Source organism: Halichoerus grypus, chromosome 2, assembly GCF_964656455.1.
Source record: "Halichoerus grypus chromosome 2, mHalGry1.hap1.1, whole genome shotgun sequence".
Classification (NCBI taxonomy): domain Eukaryota; kingdom Metazoa; phylum Chordata; class Mammalia; order Carnivora; family Phocidae; genus Halichoerus; species Halichoerus grypus.
The window spans coordinates 57,769,577-57,792,717 of record NC_135713.1 but is presented as its reverse complement, the minus strand read 5'-3'; the positions used below and the strand labels follow the sequence as shown (position 1 = coordinate 57,792,717).

General features: G+C 45.0%; 1 protein-coding gene across 1 annotated transcript in view; it reads left to right on the top strand.

Annotated features, from left to right (window-relative positions):
* Window positions 1-23,141, top strand: part of SLIT3 (slit guidance ligand 3) — a 592,234-nt gene that overhangs the window by 167,790 nt on the left and 401,303 nt on the right. The gene's annotated exons all lie outside the window — the stretch shown is intronic.

The window sequence follows — 23,141 nt, the reverse complement described above, 5'->3', positions numbered from 1 at the left end:
GGGAGGAAGCTGAGCAAAGATGTGGCTGCAGGAAAAATCCAGTCTCTGCCTGACCCCGCAGAGAGTGCTGGCCATGTGCATGGCACCACAGATCTGTTCTCACTTGAGGCAGGGCGCTGGGCTTCTGTTCTCTCCTGTCAATCAGTCACTGGCTATAGATCACACCTCCCAGGAGAGTGTGTGGCATAACTTCCTATGCATTTCTGAAGTGACTCCCATATTCCAAGGGCAGCTTTGAGCTATTAGCTGCAAACCCCAGCTGGGGGATGAGTGTACCAACCTGGAAAAAGGGAACTGGGTGGGGCACCAACAGCATCTACTACTGTAGGTACAGTTAATAGGCCCCTTTTCCATATCAGTAAACTGAGGTCTAGAGTGTTTATGTCATCAGTCCATAGCTGTGTGGAGCCAGGAGTCAAACCCAGGCATCTATCTCCAAGCCTTTGGCCTTGCTGACTTATATTCCCCCTCCTGTTAACTCCAGCTGAGGGCCAGGTAGGAATTAGTAAACAAGAGATAAGTAAGGCATGTGCTCAGGAGGCCTAGAGATAAGGTTAAGGTCATGAGGGAAGCCCAAGGGGCAAGGCCAGACTTTAGGCTTCTGTAGTGTGACCAACTCATCCTGCTTTGCCCAGGACTTCCCCATTTTGACACTGAAAACCCTGCATCCTGGGAAACCCCCTCAGTCCTGGGCAAATCGGGCCTGGCAGTCAGCCTAGCCTTCTGGATGGGAGCACGGTAAGGATGTGAGGGTCTGTGTTTATGGTGCTGGGTGGTGTCAGGTAAGGCAGGTTAAAAATAATTAGAGTTATCATTCCCCAGAGCTGCTAAAGTCACAGCCACCTCAGCTAGAGGCTGTCTGGGGGACATGGGTGAGGGGTAGCAAGCCAGGAAAAGCCCCTGGCAGGAGGGTATCCTGGCCAAGAGCTGAGCAGAGAGGGTGGTCTGAGATCCAGGGTGGGCTAACGAGAGGAGAAACTTGGATGGCTCGGAGAAGAGGAGGGGAGTGAGTTACCAGCCCCCTGAGGCCTCCTCGGGGAGCTTGCCAGAAATAGATAACCCTTCTCCTGCCTCCCGCTTTGAAGCAGGCTGTTTGCTTCGTGTGTGTGTGTGTGTGTGTGTGTGTGAGAGAGAGAGAGAGAGAGAGAGAGAGAGAGAGAGGCAGGGGGGAGAGACAGAGAAAAGGGGTGATGTACATTTGAATTCATCTAATGAGTAAATGTCCCGTTAAGTTCCTACCCCATCCATAGGGCTGGGCAAAGTGAAACAGGCTCGTGTACTTTTGAAAGGCCCCATCACCTGCATCCGAGTAATCTACAAACCTGACAAGAAAAGCTGTCAAAGCCAGAAGCCATGAAACTCATGAATAATCATGTCCTTTGGTGAAGTTTCCTGGGGAAGAGTCTGAGCCCCCTGCATGGGGCACAGAAGACCGCTTTGTTAAGTAAAGGTGGTAAAGGCAGAACTGACTGGGACATGCCTTCCCAGGGACCAAGTCTGAAGTCTCTTCTCAGTTTCAGGGGGGGTTGGGGGTTGAACAAAGAGTACTTCCTTCCTGTTTAGACAGACCTTCGCAGCCTGCCCTAGTAGCAAAGGGGGAGTGAGGATAAAGATCCACAAAGGCCAAAGACTGGGAGCCAGCTTAGAGGTCTTGGAGCTTGTGTAGTCTAGGCCTTTCTCAGCGTCCCACGGTTGTAAAACTTGTTGATGTTTTTTGTCGCTGGCCCACAGGAAGAAACATGTATCCTTTACATCACAATCCAGTGAACAAATGCATGCAAATAGATGCCAAAAGAAGGGTCTCCTGAAATAGTACTTACCCTTCTGGTTTCACTGGTGGTGAGGGTAAGCATTGTTACCATGTTTCTGGTAGTCTCTGTGCTATGTCATATTTCGAGAGCATTAACCTTTGACACCACTGAATTGGTCTCATGAATCCAGTAGATAGGTGGAGAGAGTCATGATCTAGTCTATACTCTCACTTTGTGGAGGACAAAACAGGTGCATGTGAGGGAAGGGACACCCAGCGTTGCATAGAATCCACATAGGTTTACTGAGCAGCTACTATATGCCAGGAACAGCCATGGTGGATATATAGTGGTGAGCACAACAGGGTGATCTCTACCCTCCAGGTGTTTAGAGTCTTTGGGGGTGGCAGACATTGAACAAATAAAAGAACAAGCTGACATATAAAATTATAGTACAAAATGTGATCATTACTACAGGGGAAGCAAGCCGGGAGCTTTAGTAGAGACTGGCTGGGGTCAGGGAGGGACAGGGACTACTTTTCCTAGGGTGGCCAGAAAGCTCTCTCTCGGGCTACAAAAGTTAAGTCAAGTCCCGTGGAAGAGAGCCGGGTAGTTACAGAGGGATGGGAGATGGTGGGAGCTGGAGGAGTGGTGGAGGAGGCTTTTATGCAAGGGGAGTGGCAAGTATGAAGACCTTGGGTCCAAGGAGAATTGAACCCGAACTGAAGGAAAGCCAGTGTGGCCTGAGCACGGTGATGGAACAGAGACCCCAGATGGTCAGGAGGAGGCGTAGGAACGCTTTTGGCCTTTGGACTTTATTCTAAGGTCAGCAGGAGCACTGAAAGATCTTAAATCGGGTATGTGACATGATCTGACTTATGGCTTTAAAATATTCCCTTGGCTGCTCTGTGGAGAAAAGCTCGGATGGGAAAAGTGTGGAAAGAAGGAGATCAGTTGATTTTTGTCTGCATCGTCTCCAGAGGGAGACCGATGGCTCTGCCTTTGTAGCAGCCCAGAGCTATGCACACTTAGAAAGACCGCACCATTAATGAAACATTGGCATCTTAGGAAATGATAAAACAGGCTGCTACATGTAAAAATTAAGTAACTCAATTTGTTTTAACAGCTTGTGCTCTAGTACAGCAATTTGTTTGGCATATACACGGACTCCATCTGAACAGTAATTATGCCATGCTAATTATTTTACTGCATTGTGTACATCTGACATTTAATTACGGGCATGTGTGTGAGAGAAGATTTCCTTCCTCCCTCCACCTGCCTGACAGGTAGTTTTGTTTCCCGTACCTCTTTTCCACCTACGTTGTCTTTATGCCAACTTGTCATCTGCCACGAAATCGTGTTTCCATGACAGCTTTGCTCAGCCATGTTGCCTGCAACTTGCAGACAATCACCAAAATAAACAGTTGACACAGATACCATTCTCATCCTCCCATTCTGCCTCTCCCTCCCCCCTTGATCTAGCTCCTACTATAAAGATCTTAATTTTGTTTTCTCCCACTTTGAGAAAGGAGAGTGATCCCTGTCAACCTTGAGCATCCTCGGATACGCTGGCATGTCTGTCAGTGGCTTCTCTTGTGACCTCTGCCCTTCTCCATGGAGACTGTTGGCAGGCTGACTCCCATGGCCCTGTGCATAGACGACACAGCTCAGCAGCTATGGGTGGTAGACAGACAGGCTCCAGGCTTTGCATTCACAGGGAGGCGACAAAGGTGGGCTCATCACTCAAGACATAGGACCAAGGCTGCGGCGTGCCCATCAGAGGGTGCCACTGACGAACACCATAAAGCCGTGTCAAGCTTGGTGCTGGCCCTGCCTGCAGAGATGGGCCTGGGGGCTGGGGGGCTGGGGAATGGCGTGAGGAAGGACAGGAATCTCCCACCTATCAGCAGAAATGCAAGCCTCTGCTGGGATAAGGGCAGGAGAAGGGGGGAGAGAGGCACACCAGCACCTCCTGCTGGCTGTCCTCTCGGCCGGTGTGTCTGTAACGGCCCTCTCCACAAAGAGGAATCCCCGTCTGTGCCTCTTTGCTGGTGGGAGGTGGTTGAAAAAGGGAGGAAAAAGTTGTGGGAACAGAACAAGAAAGAAGAAATGGCTTGAAAATGAAAGCTACCAGAACACCATAAGGCATTTTATAAAAAATGAGCCTTGCTACCAGATTCCAAATCTCAGCATTTAGCAAATGTACATTAAAATATACACACAATTTTGTTATGGGTAAAAATAAGTGTCCTAAGGGTTGAGAGATCACAGAGCCTTCCCAAGGCTAGAGTAGGAGCCATTCTTTCCTCTTTGTGTTCATTATATTTCCTCGTGTACTTGGGGTTAGCTAAGAAATATGGTGTACCTTAGGGAAATAAAGAGAATAGACATAAAGACTTTCCGCTTGGTACAGAATGTGCTCTTCGAGAAGTACTGGTTCCTGCTAAGTTCAAGCAATCTTAGATTTGGATCTTTCCAGTTTACATTTTGCTATTTCAGATCTAAAGCTGCAAACCCTCTGGCCAGGAATTTGCATAATTCAGCACTCCTTGTAAGTGCCAGGCAAACTTCTGTTGGTTCACAAGATGATTTTTGGTGGCACATGGACCAATACATATATATTTTTTAATAGTTATGTATTCATTTTAATGTGCATTAAAATATGTGTAACCAGTACATCAAACCCACGTTTTAATGTATATAATAAAGTTTCTTGTATAAATAGAGATTTGGCATGCCTTCTTTTTCCTCTCTGCCAGGTCTTTTCTCACTTTACAAACCTGCTCAAAATTTACTCCTTTTAGGTATCCTGTCCTCAGTAAATCCACCTGTCTCACGCTAGCCCTAAGTTCTCTCTCCACTTCTCCCCCTTACTTGGCTTTCTCTTCCTCTGTCCTCTTCCTCCCCTCTGTTATCATCCGCAGGCATCCGGAAGAGCCTAATGTGTGAGGGGCATGTAAGGGGCAAATCAAACAGGTATGTGTTCAGCTGCAGGAACAGACAAGTCACGCCGTGGCTTAAAGAAATAGTGGCTTTGCATCCTGCAGAAGGCAGAGCAGAGCTGCTGCAGTTGTTCCAGAATGCCATCAAAGTCTTCCTGGGCCTCCAGCCTTCCCATGTGACCTGCATGTGTGCGAGAAGGCTGCCACACACCAGTGATGCCTGTGTAGCGCCCCCTTCCCTCTAGACTGGGGTCTTATATTTAGAAAGCTCAACTCCCGCTCACATCTCATAGGAGGCACTATTTCACATGGGTGTCCCTACTGCAGAGGAAGTGGGCAGAGAGTGTGTTTTAGCTTTGCAGTCTCAGTGGTAGAGGAAGGCAAGGGAGAGCGAGGTTATGGATCCCTTAGGGAGAGCTGAGCCACAGTCAGCCAATAGAGAGAATAGGACTGGTCTCTGGCCTTATATTCTCTAAGTTGAAAAAGTCTGATGAAAAGTTAGCCTTATAATCCTTTAAGTCGGTGTGTGGTCAGAAACTTGTAGAATTGAAAAGGAATTTAGAGAGCATTTGGACCTGATCCATATTTTAAGAGATGAAGTCAGAGATAAACGGACTTAGTTTTGGCTAAGCAGGTCAAAAACCCTTCTCGACAGACCCTGCTAATCCAGTGGTTCTCATCTGGAGCAAGCCTCAGAATCCACCAACAGGGCATGTTAAAATACCTATTGCTGGGCCCTACCCCCAGAGTTCAGAATTCAGGAGGTCTGAGGTGGAACCTGAGAATTTGCATTTTTATAAAGTTCCCAGGTTGTGTTGATGCTGCTGGTCCAGGAACCCCACTTTGAGAACCACTGTGCCAACCAGTTGCAAGCATGCAATTACAACCAGTGCTCCCACAGCAGGTTTTCCTAAATTATGCTATTTTAATTTGTGCTTTTGTATGTGTTCTTTAGCAACTAAATAATATATTAGCAGATAATCAGTGTGGTTAACGGGCCAACTGACCTCTATATTGGAATTGTCAGTGGTCGCATTGTTTGGGAGCCAGAGTCTTTCTGCTTGCATGTGCTGGCCATGCCTCAAAAGGGATGAAGAGTGGTCCATCCTCAGTCACTCCACTCTTGCCCCAAAACAACCACTCCCACACATCTATTGAACCTTTCTGGCCCACGTTTCTTGATATTTTTCACCATATAAATAAGTATCTAGAAACCGTATATAGACAACCTTTTATGTGTTTTCAGACATTTTGCATAAATCGTATCCCATGTACTGTTCCATAACTTACATATTTTATTCAATGTTATGTTGACCTCTGGTCATAGTGGTACATCTCAATCTAGTTTATTTATTTATTTATTTATTTTAAAGAATTCATATTTATTTATTTGACAGAGAGAGGGAGAGAGCACAAGCAGGAGGAGTAGCAGGTGGAGGGAGAGGGAGAAGCAGGCCCCCCACTGAGCAAAGAGCCAGATGCGGGGCTCGATCCCAGGGTCATGGGATCATGACCTGAGCCGAAGGCAGCTGCCCAACCAACTGAGCCACCCAGGCACCCCTCAATCTAGTTTATTTATTTTAACTGCTTGGTAGTGTTCCATTTTCATATACCATGTTTCAAATTATTTTCAATAGGGTTGGTAGGGTTTTAATATTGCTATTAATAGCAACAATAAATTGAAGTGGGATGCCATTTTGAATTTTTTTCATATATTCACTCACATAACCAACATTTGTCAGGTAGCTAATTTGTGCCAGGCACTGTTCTAGGCACAGGGACTATCGCAGGTAATGAACATCCTCCCTCCCTCATGATGCTTACTTCACAGGATGCCTGCAAGTCTGTCCCACAGGTACTCCTCTTCACATTTTACAGATGAGAAAACTAAAGTTTCCTGACTTTAAGTAACTCACTCAAGTTCTCATTGAAAAAAGCAGGGAGTTTTGAATTAAATCTTTTCTCTCTAATTCCAACACTCTTTCTAACATTTCACCAAGATTTCTGGTGAACCTAAAATCAATTACCATTCCTCATCTTAATTCTCTTTGAGGGCTTTGATTCCTTTTTTAATAAACTGTTAATTTGGAAATATTACTAGATTTACCAAAAAGTCTCAAAGACGGTACAGAGAATGCCCATTTTTCCTCATTATTATTTTTTTTTTACAACGGGCTTGAACTCATGACCCTGAGATCAAGACCTGAGCTGAGATCAAGAGTCGGACACTTAACCAACTGAGCCACTCAGGCGCCCCTGGTTTCTCTCATTATTAACATCTTATATTACTGTGGTACATCTGCCAAAACTATGCCAAACTGACATTTGCATATTACTATTAAACTCCAGACTTTGGATGTCACCAGTTTTTCCATTAATGTCCTCACTGTCCCGGGATCCTGTCCAGGGCACCACACTGCATTTAGTCCTCATTGTCTCCCCAGTAACCTCTGGTCTCTTATAGCTTCTCGGTCTTTCCTTGTTTTTTGTGACCTTGACAATCAGTGTACTCAGGTGAGGCATTGACTTAGTTGAGTTTATTATGATGTCCATATAAGGCAGTATCAGGAGTTGAGAGAGCTATAAGTACCTCACCTGAGAGTGAGTTAGGTGAGTCCTGGAAGGAAAAGGAAGTTGCTGTTTTAATAAGCACCTCAGGAAGTTGCACATCACATCTTTTCGACACTGCTGCCTGACGCTGTCTTGGTGCAAGGATGCAGGGACACAGTTGGAGTGACACGGTGTCTGGAGGCTACAGGGCCCAGATGCTTGCCGACTGTGGCAAATGGTAAGTCTCAGTGGCTTACCAAGGGATTTTAACCTCCTGCCCCTCAATGCCCTGTTCCAAGTATCACGCAACTACAGTATAACACTATTCCAACTCCCCCAGCTCTGCCTTTTTTTTTTAATATCTGTACCTCTCAAAAGTCAATCTGTACTCCAGATAAAAGGTCTTCTTCAGTCACAAAGGGACGAGAGTGAGCTTCCACTGCCTGGGTTCTGTGATGCTGTCACCAGAAGGAATTTAACAATTAAATTTTACAAACCCACTGTCCATGTTGGCAGCAACATGGAGGGATCAGAGAACTCTTAGAAACGATATCCAGATTGTTGGTTAAAAGTATTATTAGGCTCAAGATGGAAGAGCCCAGAAAGGGTCAATTTTTAGAGCCTACTAAAAAGCCAACTGCTTTCTTAGAAGGGCAGTGTTTGGGACACTTTCCGTTTTAAATTTATATATGTAAATATGTATATTTATTTTAAGTTTATTTTATCTTAAGCTTATTTTATATTTATATAGGTATATATGTATATGAGTGTGTATATGAGTGTGTATGTATATACATATATATAATTGTTTACTTTCACCCCATTATAAAGTGAATATTCACTGAAAAATTTTTAGTAATTTCTCAGAAAATAGAATCTAAAAATGGTTATCTGTGATCCACTTCCCAAAAGACAATTACTGTTGATATTTTACTTGTTTCTGTCCATACATTTATGCTTTTGTTCTCAGAACGTATTATGTAACATACTTGAAAATTTGTTTTCTTATGATACCATCATAAGCAATTTACTTGTTTCTCTTAAGTAACTATTAAATAAATACATAACAGTTTCTTATTTAAATAACCTTTAATTCATTTAATCATTCTATGGTACAGTTGGTTAATTTTTGATGCTGAGAGAAGTACTTTTGAAAGTAGAGCTCTCCTTTCCTTATACCTTTGGTTATTTCCATAAAATAAAGTCCCAGAAGTGGGACTACTGGGTCAAAGATTATAAACATTTTTAAGGCTTTTGATACATTTGGGAGTAGAGGGCAAACCCATCTTATTAGAGCTCTGCTGAACCCAGGTATGGTGCTACATTTTCTAACTTTGTCCTGCGTCACTGCTTGCTCTCTAGACTTACACAAACTTTGATTTGACCACAACAACTAAGGTTCTGATTGATTCGGTCAGTCATTCAGTCATCAGTCAGTTTTGGCGTCGGGCTGCCTAGCAGCTGCTGAGGGTAAGATGCTAGGCAAAAGCAGAACTCCTGCTCTCATGTCCAAAATAGCATCTGGCTCAGGAAGACCCTGATTTGGTTGAGAAGGGAGTTAGATAAACCCTTTTGTAAGCATCTCTTTTCATCAGAGGCTTGATGCCCGCTATCTACCTCCAGTTCTGTTTTCCTAATTGAGGTGTTCTGACTTCAGAGAAAGATGGCTTTTCCATTTCCAATTTGAGGGGAATTTGATTTGAGCCCAGGAGACAAAACTAAAGTATTTGCCTATGGTGGGCAAACTATTTTGGTTGAAAGGCTGATGCTGGGGCCTTGCTGCTGCTGCCTCCTTTTAACAATTGAAATACACTCGGATTTCTCATAACAATGGAAAGCGCAGTTTGAGAGTTTCTCCAGTGGTTTTGTGGGCAGTACCTATTTTACTGTTCTCTGTACTGGTGAGTAAAGTCCCTGATATTATGGCTCTACTCTGCAGATCTTCCTCATTGGTCATCTTAACCTCCTACAAAGAGTTTTCATTTGACTTTTTCCTTTTTTTAATTTGCCCAGGTGTGAGAGGTGCCATCTTGAAATGACTATCCAAAATGATGGAGGAACAAATACCTGCCTCTTGGCAGCCTGTGACCCAAGTCTATAGGAGTAACTCTCAGACATGCTCTCTGATGGTGAAGCCATGGTCAGTTGTCTGGGGAACATTTTGTCTAAATCACTTAAATCGTTGAAGTCAGTGCAGACTTTTCATTGTAATTATGTGGATCATGAAGTCCTGATGACTCCCAGTGGATGTCAGTAAAGAGTGACTAATGGATCATAGGGTCATTTGGTTAAGTTAGGGAGAAAAATCTGGGCAACCAAAGACAGTGCTTGAGGCGGTCCCCATCTGTGGCCAACCTCTGGCAAATGCTGTCTCCCTCTGTCACTTAGGAGCTCTGACTCATCAGGGCCTGCCTCCCCAGCCTCATTACAAGAAAGCTCCAGGCACACAGGCAGGTTTGCGCCTCTCCAGGTTTGCCCCATGCCCCCTGATGCCTCGAGTGGTTGATATCATTGTGTCAAGAGAGCAGAGCTTGTGTCTATGAGCAAAGCTGCCATGGAGTGCTTGTGAAAGGCAGTGCCCAGTGTCAACCATGGTGTCATTTGAGAGTCAGCCCAGCCCAGGCTGTGCTCTTCATGATGTCACCGCTAAAGTCCCTTGGCACTGAACCATAATTTCTCTTATGCTAGCTTTTTTCATTAATTGTTAGTAAAAGAGGAAAGAGGCTCTGAGGATATTTTACCTTTACCTAGAAATACTTCTAAATATTTTACCTTTAGCAACATCCTCGTGTTCCCTGGATGAGGTCTCGCATCTCTCTTTCTCTCTCTCCCCTGTTTCTCTTCCTCTCTCTCTCTCTCCCATTCTCTTATCTCTCTCTTCTTTTTCTATATACATTTGCTTTTTAATTGGTCAGAGTACCTCTCACTTTAGAACATAAATAGGATGTCCAAAGTGGATGATTTTTAAAATTAAAAAAAAAAATTTTAATGAAAATTTCTCACAAGATCTTGCATGGGAAGATATTCCTACAGGGTCTTTTGAGGTCAAATGGTATGTCATCAGAGAGCTGGAATCCAGCTAGATCAGTCCTCCTAGGTCTATGGGGTAGTGAGGCCATGCGGCTCCTTTTCTCTGTGGGTCCAATGCGAACGTGTTGTCATGAGATGAGCTAAAAAGCAAGTTAACTAAAACAAAGTCCCTGAGGAGTGTGAATTCTGGGACACAAGTTGATGTTCTTCCAACAACAAAGCTAGAAGCATATTTCATCTCTTGGCAAGCTGGTTTCATTTCTACCTGAGGAAAGATAAAGAACTTTGCTCAGGAAATGTAAGCCCTGTTCCCAGGCTTCGTGCCTCTCAAGCTGATGGACAGGTATGGAAGGAATGCATTTGTCAGCAGGAATTAGTTGGTGCCCAGGCACAAATGGAAATCATGTTCTTATCCGTCCTCTCTCAGCTTTGCGGAAAAAACCGTGGTGGAGGGGGATGCTGTGCAGGGAGAGGGGTGCAGAACAAGCTCTCTCAGTTTCAGCCAGCTGTCACTTGTCAACAGATTCCAACAATAGCATCTGGCTCAGTGAACATGGAAGCCACATATGTGCCTAATGATGGAGGCAGAGTGACCAGTAGGAGGCAAGGTAAACCTTCACTGCAAGTCAGGAGCAAGCTGCAGGGACTTAGCTTGCCCTGGATACATTCTCCCAAAGAAGGGTTTTTCCCCACCCTGTGCTGTTAATCAGTCATGGCTCCATCCCAACTGTGAGGCTTGGTGTTCCCTTTGCTTCTGTTTCCAGACAGATGGCTTTTCATGGCAAGCAGATGGCTAAGACAGGAATTTAGAGACCTAGTTAACCTGAAGTACCAACCATAGGCTTGGCCAAATGCATTACAGTTCAAGAGGATGCTGCATTGCTGTTACAAGTGATGCTGGAGATATATCTTAGAGCCTGTGCTAGGATGTGCAGGATAAAATAGGCAAAAGGCAAAGACCATAAGACAGTAGGTATAGTACATTTACATTACCATATTGGTATTCTCTATTCTCTATTTTTTTTTCAATATGTCTTTGGAAAAAAGAAAAAAAAAAAAAAGAATGGAAAGCAGTACACCAAAGATTTAAATAGTCATTATTTCTCAAGGTGATATTTTTTTCTCGTGGTTATTTTTCCTTTGAGGTTTTTCTGTTTTCCAAACTTTTTTCTTTCCCTTAATGATTTATGATCACTCTAATTCTAGCAACCTTTACCTATATCCATAGTCCATATCCATCTATACTTTTCTCCAGGGTTGCTGTACAGGGGGGTGGGGTAGACAGGCACTGGACCAGGAGTGAGTGTGGTCTGAAATCCATCTCTTGATTTAGTTGTCAAACTATCCCTGGACTATGTCTTCCCAGAGAAATTTTTCTAATTTATCTCTGCGGAAGGGATGCCTTTTTCTAATTCATGTAGTAACACTGTATTTCTTGCTGCAACCCTGCATGTGTGTGTGTGTGTGTGTGTGTGTGTGTGTGTGTCTGTGTGTCTGTGTGTGTGTCTGTGTTCATGTTAATCATTTTGGCCATTCCATTTAACAAACATATTGTATTATAAAGGATAATTATTCCCCACACTAAGTGTGGCAGGAGCCTTAATACTCAGGTTGAGTGTTTGGAAATGGCTTTCTGGAAAGGTAAGTAAAGTTTAAGAGTTTTTCAGAAGTACCAGTTTTCTTTGCACCTTACTACTACTCTTTTATGTGCTTAAATCCATATTTCCTAGGAATCAGAATGGGTTGGGGGAGGAGCAAGAATATGTGACTTTGAAATATCAGTAACAGACATGGACCAATAAAAGGCCCGAGTAATCCCCTGGTGCCAGTAGGATGCAGGCAGCCTTCATTGTTCCAGGAGATAGTGATGGTGTCACCAGCAGCGTAAAATCAAGGTTCACCATGACCATGTGGCTATGCCAGGGAGTTGGAGATGATCAAATTCTTTCATCATCTTTCCAATCTATATCTCTTTCTGGAGTCTCAACTTTGTGGTGTTGAGGAACCTGAACTAGCTTAACAAAGAGAACATACAGTTAGCATGAGATATCCAGCAATTACGAAATAATGGCTCCCAGAGTCCTTTCCTCTAGTCAGAGAAAAGTGTGATGAGCTGCGAGGACTCTGGGTACCAGAACCCAGGGCTCTGATGCACATGCAAAAGGCAGGCTCACTCCAGAAATAGTATCTCTGACCCCAGAGACTGGGGAGGCTTTGTTTTAATTTCAGGGTTGGAATAATGATAGTTTTATGAACAACCAAATAGTTATTCTGGGTTCTTCTCTTGAGAGTGTGGTCTGAGACCTTGGCTTGTATAGTCTAAGTGTGTAATAACGTCTGATTGTGCTCCCAATGATCCTGTGACAGCCTTCACTTTGATTTCTATTTTGGAACTGCCTCCTAACTGGAAGCACCTAAACATAGGCCCTAGTGGGGTGGAATTTAGAAGCAGCATTATCTCAGGGCATTCTGGGGCCAAGCTGGTCAACTCCCCACTCTCAGCTCAGTGAAAAGAAACAAAAAGTCACCCCCGACATTTTGGGGATGATAAAAGGAGCTACCATTTGGTAGCAGAGGGATTGCTCCAGGGTGGCTTATGAGCAGCTCTAGAATTCTCTGAGAAATTGCTAGAATTGGGGTGTTGGGTAACATGAGGTAGAGGAAAATGCACAGAACTGGAATTACAGCAGGTCCTGGGTAACCTCAGGTACATCATTGTCCTTGATGTTACTATCTCCAGTACATCACTAGAGAAAAAGCTTTCAAACCAGAAAGGAGTGTTGATTGTTTTTCCCTTTCTTTGCAGAAAAAATGCTTCCAATTTTTACTGACCGTAGGGTCTTCAAAAATATTAATTATGAGATTGTGTTCACCTCATAGAATGGCATCCAAAAGTAAATACAAGGCTGCAAGGAATATCAAGAGGAGTGATCCCTTGATCAGTGGTTGACTATGAAAACCAAGCCCTTTCAGTTCTGAACACTGAACATCGACAGGATAGGACAACTTTGGTGTCAGTCAGTGGTTGGGGTAGACAGGACATCAGAGGTCGTGGAATAGTCTCTCTGTGGAAGAATCAGGTGTTTGAGGCCCAGACACAATAGACACAAGTGCATGGCATGGCATGGTGGGGGTATTTTTTTGCATTACTGTGATTGATGAATCTAAAGCTATACAAAGTGTGCCACTTTAGAACTTAGATTTGGGGCACCTGGGTGGCTCAGTCGTTAAGCGTCTGCCTTCGGCTCAGGTCATGATCTCAGGGTCCTGGGATCGAGCCCCGCATCGGGCTCCCTGCTCCGTGGGGAAGCCTGCTTCTCCCTCTCCCACTCCTCCTGCTTGTGTTCCCTCTCTCGCTGTGTCTCTCCCTGTCAAATAAATAAATAAAATCTTTTAAAAAAAAATAGAACTTAGATTTGATTTTGCCCTCTCTTGAGTGAAATTAGGTAGGGATTAAGTCAGTTGCAATGCTCACCAGAAAGATATAGGCATTGAAATTCCCAAAGTTAATGCTGAGCCACTGACTTCAGAGATATGGCCCTGGGCCACAGACCCTGGGGTTTCCCATAGCAGGGGTTGAGAATGGCCATGCTGAATTGTCCTTGAGAACACAGATTTGGAGTTTGGCATCTGGATTGCAATCCTGACCTTAGCAATTAGTAGCTATGTTAATAGTTGTCTAACTTTAGCCTCCTTGTTGCTAAATGGGGGGAAATATAGTATTTCTATATAGTAAATACGAGAAGTAAGAGATCTCATGGTAAACTCCCAAGCAATGGAAGCTAGGATTATGAGAGAGGATCCTATATCAATCCTGAGACAAAAACACTAGGATCATGGCTAACTTATTTTAAAACTGTGAAGTTTGTACCCCTTCATTCCTCTCAACTATTTCTAAAACAGATCTTGAGGATGTAATATACAGCATTGGCAATATAGTCAATAATATTGTAGTAACTTTGTATGGTAACTACACTCATTATGGGGATCATTTTGTAATGTATAAAAATATCAAATTACTATGATGTCCACGTGAAACTAATAGGATATTGTATGCCAATTATACTTAAATTAAAAAAAAAACAAAAAACCCCACTCACTGTGAGCAAACCCAGCAGCACTAAAACAGGGAGAAGGCAGCTAGCTGGCTGTTGGCATGTGGGTGTTGGGTCAGAGGCAGAAGACTGTGGTAAATAAAAAAAACAGTGAGAAGCTAAGTACAGCTAGATGCAACAATGAAGGTGGACTCAGAGCAGGTAAGTGTGCAAGGTAGCAGAAGTCTTGGATCGCATGCTATATTAGTTTCTTATTGCTGCTGTAACAAGTACTACACATTTAGTGGCATAAAGCAACACAGATTTATTATCCTACAGTTCTGGAGGTCATAAATCCAAAATGGATTTCACTGGGCTGAAATCAAGACGGTGGCAGGGCCACACTCCCTCTACAGGCTCTAGGGGAGAATCCATTTCCTTACCTTTTACAGGTTTTAGAGGCTACCTGCATTCCTTGGCTCATGGTCCCCTCCTCCATCTTCAAAGCAGCAACACAGCATTTAAATCTCACTCTCCATTTCTATCATCACATCACCTTCTCTCTTCTGCTGGGCCCCGGGGTGGAACTCTGATGGATGGCACTAGACAGAAATCACTTCCCCCCGACAGAAATCACTTCCCCCCCAACCTTTTTTTTTCTTAAGATTTACTGATTTATTTATTTGAGAGAGAATGGGAGCAGGGGGAGGGGCAGAGGGAAAGGGAGAGGGAGAGAGAGAGAATCCTCAAGCAGACTCCCCACTGAGCACAGAGCCTGATGTGGGACTCAATCCCAGGACCCTGAGGTCATGACCTGAGCCAAAATCAAGAGTCAGACGCTTAACCAACTGAGCCACCCAGGTGCCCCAGAAATCACTTCCCATTCAAAGGATTTCTCCAAAGCATCTGTTCCCAGAGCAACTCTATGAGGAACATGGGGAAGGCTAGAAAATTAGGTCCCTGTTTCTTCTCCATCTTATGTCTTAAACCATCACCCCCAAACCAGGCACTCTGACATTATATCCATGATCAACTGTATTTCTTAAAAGATCAAGTTAAGTCTAATTTTAAATGGAAAGAAAGATAGGACTCTCTTTACATTCCTACTTAAGAAGATATCCTTCTTGGTTCTGTTCTGCGCATGGAGTAGAGTTTTAATAGCCAGATCCAAGAAAGGATTTGGAAGCTGATGAGTAGTACAGAGATGAAGAGCTTTTGATAAAAGGGCTTTTATTAGCCTCCCCTCAGTTAGCTGATTTTTTCCTTTAAATAATATGACAAATGAGCATTCTGATAAGGTTGTCTTTGGTATGGTTTCATGAGTTGACATAATCAAGAGCCATTTCCACTTGGCAGTGCTGCAAGAAAACCATCCAAGGCAGATGAACAAAGAAATTACTTAATTAGCAACTCAGGTGAGCACTGACTCTTGAGAAAGTAGATGTTAAGATTGGAGGGAAGACAGGAGACCCACAGAGGCAGCTACCATGGTTGGGTGGTTAGCCAGAGACAGACTCCCCTATCCCTTTCCTGCTGCCCCTGCACGAGGACTTGCTGACCGTGCACCTGAAATGGGATATAGACAAGTTCTGACTTCGCTACTGCCCACCTGTCAATGTCGAGGAAAAATGATTGCATCTTTGATTCCCTCCAGTTCTCATGAAATAAACATCACCTGGCAATTCCTTTGAGATTGATTAGTTACTATTTCATTCCTTTGGGTCCTTCTTTCTGAGTTAATCATTGTTCTAAACAATGGCAGCATTAATCAGAATGAGAACAATTTTTAGTCATTAACAGCAGAACCAGGTTTTGTGCCTATGGCAGTTCCCTTTATCAAACCAGCATGAAGATCAGAAATTCATTCTACAGTGGGTACTCTCTCTGGGAGAGCCACATGTGCCCGTGGCAGGGGGATGTGCCTGTGGGAAATTTAGTTTTGGATAGTTTTCAGGGGTCATCTGCAAGACAAGGCTGAAGAAGTTTGTTCTGGTGGAATTCCAAAACCTTTGCTCTGAGTCAGCCAGTGTCTTTGACTTCCATATGTATTGACTCTGGTGCTTTTAATAGCTACAGAGGCAGTCCAAATTTCATGGGTCAGTAGACGGGTTTTAGATCTTTAGGTTCAAATACGAGCTTCAGCACTAACTGGTCATGGGACCTTGCTAAAACTTTCACAAAAGAATAAATATCATCATCCATGTGGATTCCTTTCACGTGGTGCCTGATACATAGTAAGTGCTCATAAATGGTAGTTTAAAAGCTAAGACCCCTGAAATTGTTTTAAAAATTTCATGAGACTCCAGTCTGGGACTTTCAAATCATGGAGTATATCCTGAGGGGCAGAAACAAACCAAAGAATGTCATAAATGCCATTCAGGTGAAGAGATGGCTGGAGTGTTCCCTACTCTAAAAGTGAGTCACCATCAGAGTGGCAGGCTTGCATATAAACAGGTTCCTGCAGGTGCCAAATGACACACTTAGCCCTTTTAACAACTGTTAAGTTTCATCTCCTAGTGATGGCCAAGGTCCTAAATCCCTCAGAACTCTATACCATCCGTATTCCTGGGTCATCTCTTCTCTAGAGACCCAGAGCTGACCACTTGGGAGACTAATCTTGCACCTTTAGCTTATAGTATGGACTGAGGTCTGCTTCTTGACCCCATTCTCCTGGGTTAACAGCCTGGCCTTGGCCTGGCTCTATCTAGGGTTTGAAGAAGAGTAGGATGAAACCACTAACTCCAAATCTTCTTCCCACTTCTTGGTCGTGTCTGCCTTTCCAAAGGTCATGGGGCATTCAAAGACTGGAAGAAGCCTTCAGGCCAGAAACTGCTCCAGGCACTGTCACTAGGGAGGCAGACCTAGACTAGTGCATGGTCTTAGCGCCATCTGCCAAAGGCTTCCCCACCAACACATGAATGTCTTCATTTAAGACCTCACTGAATGCAGCACATGACCTATCTGACACAAATTCCTGGGAAAATAAAGATGCTGTTATACATACACATCAGAAAGGGACACGTTTCCAAAATATTAAAGTAGAAGGCACGTATTACAGAGTCACAGAATTACTTATAGAGTCACAGAATTACAACATTGTTCTGGGCCCATGTCAGAGCACCTTTTCCTTATTATGCCAACTCATGCTTAAGAAACACTATGGAGGGTTCTCAAATGCTATTTAAATGGCCAAGAGAGAAAAGTCAGAGTTTTCAAATCTATTAAATCTCTTTCTGACTTCACTGGCAATATTCAGAGCTCACCTTGCATAGGCAGACAAGAGAGTTCTTCTCTTGAGAATAGAGACCTTCGGGTGGCATGGAATAGTATTTGTCAGATATTTCCAGGGACTATGAACCCTTGGCTATGGGTTGGGTAAGATGTTTTAAACAAACAGAATTCTGGCTAACACTGCCCATGAGTGCCTAGAAACCCTGCCTTCCTCTTCCCTACATCAAACTTGAGGTGAAGTTCAGGTTGGCAGCAGCTTGGCTCTGCCATCATGTTCAAATTCCACTATTTCTGGCCTGAATTTGCTTTTTCTGGCAGACTTGAGCCAAGTCCCAATGAAACATATCCATGGCTTTCAAAATTACTGGCAAAATTGGGCTGGCAAGAGGTGTGGGGGCAGAGGAGGGCGGGCGAGGGGAGAGCATCCAGGATGATTGCTGTGAATGGCCCAGTGATGAGGATCTACATCCAGGAAGTAATTTCATGGGATCTCTGCTTGCTCACTTCTGGTTTGGCTCTCCCAGCTCCCTCAGGCCGGGCACAGAGCAGTGCTTTTTGTAGACTGTAAGTCCATTGTGCAATTGTGTGTCCTAGCAGTTTGTAAAGCAGTGTTTTCTTTACTTTTCATGTATAGTATTTCAGTATAGGCGCGCACACACACATTGGTTGGTGCCTTCCCCTTTCACACTACCCTTGAATAATCGAGAAGGACTGTCTGCCCAAGCTGTTGGTAGGAAACTGTGTTTCTTCTGGGCCCAGGGCAGCTTCTGATTTGCTATATGTCCCTGGTTGAGGATCCCCCAGCTCATCCTAATGTTGCGGGAATGAAGGAAACATGAGGATGCAGCCCTTCCTGAAGGGTTTAAATCCGAAAGGTTCTGTGGCCTTTGAGCCCGGCCAAGGGAAACCTCAACAAATCAGCCATCCCTTGCTTTTTATTAGATTCCCTATAAACAACTAAGCCACAAATGTGTGGGAATCAGAGGACGGTAGGCTGTTTGATGCTTGAGGACTTTCCTGCAGTGCTGGTGCCAAGCAGTTGGAGCCTGTCCTCATAATGCAGGCTTGATTAGCCTGGTTCTCCCTCTGACTTCAATGTTTTGTTGAGGGGAAGAAGTATTTGTAGCCAGAGGAAATGTAATTAACAGAAAGATAATGTACACAAACAGTCATCTTATCAGTGATGATAATAGGCTTGGTTGCTGATATTTTTCCAGTCAGCCACCATGTTCTGCCAGCATGGCCTTCATAATTCCCCCTTCATTCCATTATCGATGTCTTTGGGCTTCTAGTCTTTCCCTCCTCAAATCAATCCCAAATACCATAACCAGGCCATTCAGCCTGGAGAGATATCTTGGCACCTTGCCCCAAACATTCAATAGCTCCCTATTTCCCGAGGGTAAAATCCTAACTTTGTATATGACATCCAAATCCCTGCACAGTGTGGTCTCAAGCCATGTTTATGGCATCATGCCCTGTGTTGCTTCTGTGAATACCAGACCACAGAGCTCGTGGTCCCTCAGACACCTGCCTTACCACACCTCTGCTCAGAATGGCCTCCCTTGCCTAGACTTCCTATAATAATGCTCCATTCAAATCCTCATTCCTCATAGAGCAATCATGACAGCCCCAACCCCAGAGTCTCTCTCTCCCCTCTCTCTCCCTCCCCCTCTCCCAGAACTCCTTTAACACTTGTAAACTGGGAACTTATTTTTTACCACTTTATGGAATACCTGTCCCAAGTGCAGGGAACACCCTCTGCTTTTCTGCAGAGCCCACTGAGCCTGCTCTGCTAGGTGGGCCTTGTCCAAAGCAGAGATGGACTGACATGGAGCTCCGGAGTGCTGGCCTGAGTCAGGAGCACGGAGCCTTGGATCCCACCATAGTTCATGACTCTGGGCAAGTCCCTTCATCTCTCTGGTCCAGAGTCTCTGCATTGGCAAAGTGAGGAGTGATGACTCATTTGACAGAAATAGTTGTAAGGACTCAATTAGATATTCTGGGTTAGGCACTTAGCAGGGTGCTCCATGCACTATTACTGTCATTCTCATTCTCATTAAGTAGAGGTGTGTTGGTGAATAGACTTCTGGACATAGGACCCAGGGCCTTTCTGAGGAGTTGAGACACTAGGCTTGGTCTGCTTGGGGAACACCTGGTCTGCTTCTAGAAGTTTGACTAAATCTCAGTTTCCTTGTGTGTCAATAGGGAACACGAGGAGCCCCCCGTCCCAGGTTGTTGTAAGAACTGAATGTGATGATGGGTATAAAACGCCAATGCTTAGGAAAGGCTTGGTTAAGGAGGAAGCTATGGAATTCTGAGAATTGCTGGGGTAAAGCCACCAGGAACCGTGACCTGCGTCACCTCTCGGACTTTCCTTGTGGGGGCCTTAGTTTCCCTAGTGCCTATGTTGAATCTAGTTAGGGTGGGTAAGGGAAGCCTCCTCAGGCTCTTTCTGTCCTTCTTCTCTTCTGCCACCCTTTACCCACCCTGTCTGACCAGAGCTGGTAGAGTTTGGAGATTTTAGAAAGTGGCTGAGGCAGACAAGTCACCTGTGTGCTCCCAGGCAGCTCATCAGACCCTGCAGATGCTTCTTCATGAACACTGAGCACCCCCCGGATGTTGTGCTCTGGGCTGTGGGGGCCAGCGCAGACAGATTAGCACCCCTCCTCCTCGACCCTGCCCCTCCATTTCATCAGCTTTATCCTGAGGTGGATAATGTTTCTCTAACTGCCTAATTGGGAGAATTTAGCTGGAAAATTGCCATCATGCTTTCTTTACAAGGGTGCCAGCAGCCAGGGGCTGTCAGCTGTAATGTCAGTGGGTAATCCCGGCGTGGCTGCCAGGGAGCCAGGAGCACCGCTCTTCAGTCTACTTCCCTAGTGGTTAGAGCATGCCACGGGCTCTACAAGAAAGAAAGGACATGGAAGAAAGAGCACAGAGGTAGCCCAGGAAGCTGCTGCAAGTGCTGATCCGCGTCCCTCCCGTCCCTCGCGGCACCCCCGTAGCCTGTACCGGCGGGGGATGGAAAGCCATCAGCTGGGCAGCCCGTGCACCTTGGCGCCACACCGTGGTGCAGTGGTCAGCTCCGTGGACTCCCACTGCAGCAACCCTGAGTTCACACTCGGTCCGAGGGTTGTCCCAGAAGAAGAAAATCTAATCGAGAAAACTTGTTCCTGAGTTTGAGAGAGAAAGAGTGTCCGGCAGTGTTTAGGCCTCTGGAGCCTGGGGCCTGACTGCTTGCTTCAGTTCCAATCTAGGCTCTGCTACTTGCTGGGCAAGTTACCAAATCTCCTGATTTTATCATCTGTGAAATGTGGGTGATAAACCCTAGCACCTATCTCCACACCACACATCAAGGGACCCGGACTGATGGCGGCACTGCCTCCTTTAACACATGGCATCCAGGATCTTCCTGCAAGGTGGATGTCTAGCCCACCCAGAGAGAAGGCATAAAGGATTGGACGTCAGAGGTTTTGATGGGCCAGGCTTAGAAGGGGGGTGCCTCACCCCGGTCACATTCCACCCTCTAGAAAGAATGTAGTCACGTGCTCACAGCCTAACTCAGCTAGAGAAGATCGTTAGCTGGTGCTCAAAACGAAGAGGCACTTCCACCTTGTCTCTGCCACACAGAGACACCTTCCGAGTAACAGCAAGCATGAAGTGAGCACGTGTGTAAGTGCTTTACCTATATTAACTCAGTCACTCAACATGACATGATGAGACTATATGCAGATACTATACATCACCCAAGGTCTTGATAGAAGCCCAGTGGAACCCCCAAAGGACCAGTTAGCGTTTAAAAATATCTGTACACCCATGTCCATAGCAGCATTATTCTCATTAGCCAAAAGGTAGAAGCAACCCAAGTATTCACCGACAGACACATGGATAAGCAGAATGTACTGTATACATAAACAATACTATTCAGCCTTTTTTAAGGAAGTAAATTCTAATACATACTATAATACAACATGGATGAACCTTGAGAATAATTATGCTAAGTAAAATAAGCCAGTCACAAAAGACAAACCCTGTATGATTCCACTTACATGAGGTATGTTGAGTAAAAAATTCATACAGACAGAAAGTAGAATGGTTGTTGCCAGGGGCTGGAGGAGAGGGGGAAAGATGACTTATGGTTTGATGGGCTCAGGGTTTCAGTTTTGCAGGAGGAAAAGTGTTCTGGAGAAGGGTAGTAGTAACAGGAGCAGAACAATGTGAAGCTAGTTCATGCTACAAATCTGTATGCTTAAATAGTTTAAATGGTAAATTTTATGTTACGTGTATTTTACCACAATTAAGAATAATTTTAAAGGTGGGCTGAAGTAAGAGGGTATTTACAAAGATTTAAATGAGTTATAGGTGCCAGTGAGTGATGGGTAAGCACAGAGGGAGTAGCACCATGGGAAGCTCCATCCACCCAGAGACCTGAGGGGGAAACAAGGGAAGGAACGGTTACCAGGATGAGGTGGGAACAGTAGCCATGGGAGAAGGGACACCGAACAGGAGGTGAGGCTTTAAGTATAAGAACTCAGCCCTTGTAAACCAGAGCCGAGCAGAGAGGAACCAGTGGATAAATACCCTGTCCTCCTGCCCATGACTCCCCTGGCTGCACCCAGCCGGAATCAGAGGGCAAGGGAAGCTGGTTATGGCATCCTGTGACTCAGCCTTCCCAGGGCTCAGAGATGGGTGGAGGGTGGAGGATAGACCTCAGGGGCAACCATGAATGATTTGGTGCAGCTACTGTACTCCCATTCCCTAGATGAGGATACTGAAGTAAAGTAACTCATCCAAGGTCACACACTTAGTGAATGCAGAGCAGGCTTCCAGCCTGCTGGCCCCCTCCCAACCCTGGGGGCCACAGAGCCTCCTGAAGGAAAGGGCAGGCCTAAAATGTCATGAAGGTCTGTGAAGTGCCTAACACTGTGCTTTCTCCTCCTCAAGTGAGTGAGAAAAGAGAGACTCAGAGAGCTTAATTCAGTCCTTTTCCCAGCTCAGGCAGCTAATAAGCTGCAGATCCAGAATTTCAGATTCCAAAGCTGAGCTCTTCCCACCAACTACAAAAACCTTCAGGCAGGCAGTCACTCACTGTCACCACTATTATCACCAGCATCAGGCTTTGTGATGCTGAGCAAGAGCGGCATTGTGCCTTGTGTCTGGACAAAGGAAGCTACTATGCACAGACCCGAGGCCTCTCCCACCCCCACTAAGCCTTCAGGCCAGGGCATCTACTTTGTAACAAGCCACACTAAACACGAACTCAGAACACAGTCCCTCCCCTGTCAGCAGACCCCAGACTGTTGAGCTAAAAGATACACTTCAAACCATCTATCAAACCCCCTCATTTTGCCTGGGCTGAAATGACCTGTTTGTCCAGTGTGAGTTCAGGTCACAAGTTCAACATTTACTGAGCACCTGGCCAGTGCCCAGCGTGAGCTAGATGTGAGGGTGACCCAAGACACAGACCTGGGTCTCTCAACATACCATCTGCTTCTTTTCATCTGCAACACCATCACTCAGACCCAGAGTCCAAAAACTATGGCCCATGGACCAAATCCACCTGCTGGCCGTCTTAGGGTATCAAGGGTCATTGGCATACCATGTGT